This window comes from Callospermophilus lateralis, unplaced genomic scaffold (genome assembly GCF_048772815.1).
Source record: "Callospermophilus lateralis isolate mCalLat2 unplaced genomic scaffold, mCalLat2.hap1 Scaffold_82, whole genome shotgun sequence".
Lineage (NCBI taxonomy): Eukaryota > Metazoa > Chordata > Mammalia > Rodentia > Sciuridae > Callospermophilus > Callospermophilus lateralis.
The window spans coordinates 5,570,081-5,575,666 of NW_027516260.1; positions in this window are offsets into that span (position 1 = coordinate 5,570,081).

Sequence of the window (5,586 nt, forward strand, 5' to 3'; positions counted from 1 at the left end):
ACTTCACTTGACCCAGTCAAGAAAACCCTGGTACTTGATACTTTTCCAGAACAGACAGCGCATACTCCTGATGCTAACCAGTGCTTCAGAGAGAGATGTTAGAGCAGGAGAGAAGCCTGGCCTTTGAGACAATCAGGGCTACAGGAATCTCAGTGGTTGGTCTCATTTGCATTTCAGCTACACATGTGAGTGCCCTTTCACATGACTGTAAGAAGAAATAGGTAAGGTAAGAAGAAATACTATTTAGGCTACTGGGCACCATAAGTTTTGTTAACCTCACCTTATTTTGTTCTTGTATTCTAAGGTGCCAGGACTTGAACCCAGGGGCGCTTCAACACTGAGCCACATCCCCAGCCTTTTTTGTTTTATTTTGAGACAGGGTCTTGCTAAGTTGCTGAGGCTGACTTGGAACACACAATCCTTCTGCATTAGCCTCCTGAGCTGCTGGAATTACAGGTGTGCACTGCCATGCAAAGCAAAGAAATCTTTATGTCACAAGTCAAAGGGACTTCCATCTGAGTACATTATACAGTCATCCCTTGGTATACACAGTAGATTGGTTTTAGGACTCACCACAAACACAAAAATCCATAGGTGCTCAAGTTCCTTATATACAATGTAATAGCATCTGCCTACAACATATTCACATTTTCCCTTTGGATGCTTTCCCTCTAGATTGCTTATAATAAAACAATGTAAATGCTGTATATAGTTGATATTCTATATCATTTAGGGAATTCTGACTAGAAAAAAGTCTGTACATGTTCAATGTAGACTTTTCCATTGGGAGTTGGTTAAATCCACCAATGCAGAACCCACAGAGACAGTGGGCTGACCGTATACTGAAATGAATAAACACTCTTATTAAAAGCATCTCTTCTATATAATAAGGAGGATCAAGCCAGAGTGATGACAGTTCAGAGAAAGTGATGGCTCACATATACAAGGTGGAGTGGCACAGCTTTGTGGATAAGCCACACTTTGCCAAAAAGCTGTGGCTCCTCAGGCAGTTAGGTACCAAGGAACTGGGGATATATTTTAACCTGCAGTAGAATTGTCTGAAGAAAAGGAAGACAGTGGCTCTTGTTCTCTGGTATGAGAGTCTCCCTTTTCCCTGTTGGTTGGGGATCTTCCTCATAGCCCCAATGGCCACACCTTCCATTGGTAATAACATTACGCATAGTAACCAGAGATGGAATTCTACATCTTGAATTTCACAAAACTTCACTAGGAGAAAGGTGGTGGCCCCCAGCCTGGGGTGGGAGTCTACACATGTTAAGTTCTGACTAATAATAGCCTCAACTCATTTTGAGTAGCCAAAAGGTGACAACTGGGACAAATGTCATTGATTCCCCCGTCCCCATCTACAAGAAGCCCAAGATGCCAAGTAGGTGGGAGAGGGAGGAGAACTCAAAGCTCAGGATTAAAGGAAATCCAGGCAGTTCTTTCCCCAATCAAATAGCAACTCTATGAGAAAAAAACTCGCCAGGGCTGGAGGCAGGCTGGGCCTAGGAGGGCAGGGCCAGGTGGTGGTCACGTGCTCTCAGGGGCTACCTTGCACGGCAGCGGCTGAAGCTCTTGGCACAGCCACAGCTGGGAGGCGCGCTGTGTGCAGGGCCCCTAGTGTGGGATCCACCAGGAGAGCCCTTGAATTTCAATCCTGTTTTGCAATGGCTCTGAAATGACTCCTGCATACTCACACTGGGTCCTTTACAGGACAAGATACTGTTTGAGCTTGAGCCACTAGAGGGAGGCTTTTATTATTCTTCAGCCTTAACTGTGAGCTCTTAAAAGACCCAAGACCCAGTCATAGCCCGCTGAAATCTTGAAGACTGACTCCTGGTGGATGGTTAGATTCTCGGGAACAAAATCCTCCAGAGACAACAGAGATCTTGAATTTGGGGTTCTTTCAACCAAGTAGCTGAATGAAGCTCACACCATCACTGTTACTGATACTGGCAGTGCACTGATCCTGACTGTGAGCCTTGTTGCTAGACTGGGGAGAGACATAAACGTGACTTTTTAAGAACAAAGGAAGCCAAGGGTGGGGGATAAGCCATGGGCCTTGTCAGACCACAACTTAGGTTCCAGAGAGTGTTGGCAGGTCTCTAGACTGCTGAGAATTGAAAATAAGTGGCTTTGGATTAAATACTGTTATTTATTTTTCTAAAGCACGTGATTCTGAAAGGCTCAGGCCCATTTCATTGCTCACTCAAGACACAGATCATTAACAACACTGCAGGTGACTCCTACCCTCTGACATTCCAGAAGCCACAGGCCCTGCTTGAATATCTCCGCACCTCATGGAGTATTCTGCATCTTTTTGGAACAGCTCTCAAACTTACTTAGTGAGTTAAAATTGTTTGGTGGTAATTTCCACCTGCTAGATTTGGTTATACCAACTAGGATACCACAAAACAAGCCAGACAGTCTTGGGAGGTGGAGATGTGACTTCACTGCTCTGCTCTGCCCTGGCTTGAGCACTGCAGCTTTAACTTTTACTCCTCAAATCTGGCTCCACAGTCCACACTACCAGATCACCTGCCAGACGTACCACAACTGACTCACGATAACGCTCAGAACCCAAGGGACAGCCTAGAGCCAAACCTGCCACCCTACCTGGCCCAGTCCCTCCAATACAAGTAGTATTTCTTTTCTGACTTTTCATGAATATCAACATTCATAAAAGTTGAAGCCCATGAAAATCCTTGTGCTGTTTTACTTTTTAAATCATCATGATTAATTATGACAAAGATATGCAAACAAATATTATGACATCATTTTTTAAAAAAACTTTTTTGGCCAGGCAAGGTGGTGCAGCCTGTAATCCCAGCAGCAGGGGGAGGTTGAGGCAGGAGGATCGCAAAGTTCAAAGCCAGCCTCAGCAACTTAGTGAGGCCCTAAGCAACTTAGCAAGACCCTGTCTATAAATAAAATATAAAAAGGGCTGGGGATGTGATTCAGTGGTTAAGTCCCCTTGGGTTCAATCCCTGGTACCAAAAAAAAAAGACTTAAAGTTTTTCTTTGGAGGTGGGGGTTTGTACTAGGGATCAAGCCCAGGACTTCCCACTTTAGGCAAGTGCTTTATCACTCAGCAATATCCCCAACCCTTTTTATATTTTTTTGTTCTGTGACAGGGTCTTACTAAGTTTCCCAGGCTGGTCTTGAACTATTGATCCCCTGCCCCAGCCTCCCAATTAACTGAGATTACAGGTGTGTGCCACTGTGCCAAATCAAATCAAAGATCTTTAGTCATGAAAAATTGATCAGAATATAAGAAGAAAAGTACTAGGTACTGTAGCTACTGCCTGATCATAATTATAAAACAATATTTAAGTATAAAAAATGAAAAAATTCAAAATGCTTAATAGTAGTTGAGAATATTATGCAAATTTTCTATCTTCTCGTATTTATCTGATTTTTTTCCCAATTTTCTACACTGGAAACTTTTTTGTCTTTATTTTGCTGATGTTTGTTTTTTGGGTTTGTTTGTGTTTGGGTACTGGAGATTGAACCCAGGAGCACTTTACCACAGAGATACAGCCCCAAAACTTTTTATTTTTGAAACAGGGTTTCACTAAGTTGGTTGGGGCCTCACTAAGTTGCTGAGGCTGGCCTCATATTTGCAATCCTCCTGTCTCAATCTCCTGAGTCTCTGATATTACCAAGTACACCACCGTACCCAACTACAATAAAAACATAATTAGAAAAAACTCTTAAAGAGCCTTGTCAGATCATCCCGACAGTGGTTGATATGCTCCTGATATTCCAGTTCAGCAAGATTGATTTTTGCTTTTAAGAGATACTGCACCAGATACCAAAAGACATAAAGATCACACAAAGTGGGCCTGGGGATATAGCTCAGTTGGTAGAGTGCTTGCGTCACACACACAAGGCCCTGGGTTCAATCTCCAGCACCACCAAAAAATCATCATCATCATCATCATCATGATGTCCTGGTCCTCAGAGGACAGCTTGTGGAAAGATAAAAGTTCACTGTCTATAGGTGACAATGTTTCAAGGAGAAGTAACAAAGCAAGAGTGAAGTAAATTGCTATGGACATACTATGAGGGGACCAGGGTACACAGGCATCTCTCCTGCAATCTCCTCATTTTCACATTATCAGCCAGTTCCTTAGTTACTGATCAGAATTACTCCAGAGATCCATTTCCTCCCTGGTTCCTGTGCCTTCTGAGACATGGCATTGGTAAGCCAACAAGTGAAGTCTTTGGTAGCTCTGCTCTTATTGGAAGGAGATTTGGACCAGATGTCCAAAGAGTTGACATTCCTTTATCATTCCTGCTCTGAAAATGTTTAGACGGTATGACAAGAAAGTATCATCTTGCTTTTTGTTTTGTCTTCTTTTGCCCTAGATTTCTCATATCTCTGGTTTTTTAAAAAGTTATGTTCATACTGATTCATGTCTTCATATATGTACTTTGGATAATAATGTCCATCACATTCCAACATCATTTCTAACCATTTATTTATTCTTCGTTTTACTTCTTGCACTTTAGAAGTCTTGTTAGGGAAGTCAGTTCCTAAGCCAACATGATGAAGATTTGGGGGCCTACTTTTTATTCTATAGGTGCAGATCTCTGTTCCAGTGCCTAAGGGTGTGATCCACTTTGAATTGAGTTTTGTGCAGGGTGAGATTGTGCAGGGTGTGGGATGCTTTCCAAAGAACATCATTCTGACTTCTTTTGCCCTAGATGACACATTCCCCATATGTCAGATTATGGATTTCTAAATACCTGTATATTGTCTGACCCCTCTTCCCCTTCTCCACCCACACAATGACTGTTTCCTAAAACAGTTTCAGATAGGGCCCCTTCATGAAAGTCAGAGGCAGCACAGCCAAAAACCTGTGAAAGTCAGTCTGTGAGGACTCAGACTCACAGCAGGTACTCCAAATGTTTCTTGCCAAATGATCTCAGGTGATGTCCTTCATCCCTCTCACAGAGCCAATGACTCTCACTTTGAAGGTCAAAATCTGTTCTACAACAGCACAAGTATTCCAGATCCTTCTTTCACTTTCATATTCAGCTCCTCAAATAAAAAATAATAACAATAAAAAAGAGAAAGATACAGGCCACAAGTCCGACAGCCTTTTTGTTTTGGGTTTTTTGTTTGTTTGTTTGTTTTAGCTTTTTTGTTGTTTTTGTTCTAATTTTGTTCAGAATGCATTTTGACACATTTTACATAAACGGAGTGTAACTTATCTTTCTGGTTGTACATAATGTAGAATCACACTGGTTGTGTAGTTGCATAATCATGTGTGTATATAGGGTAATAATGTCCAATTCATTGTACTATTCTTCCTACCCCCATATCCCACCTCCTTTCACTCCCCTATGCCTAATCCAAGGTACCTCTATTTTTCTCTAGACCCACTGCATTGCAAATTAGCATCCACGCATAGAGAAGACATTTAGCCTTTGGTTTTTGGGAACTGGCTTATTTTGCTTAGCATGATATTCTCTAGCTCTATCCATTTACCTGCAAATGCCATAATTTCATTCTTCTTTAAGGCTGAGTAATATTCCATAGTGTATATTTACCACAATTTCTTTATCCATTCATCT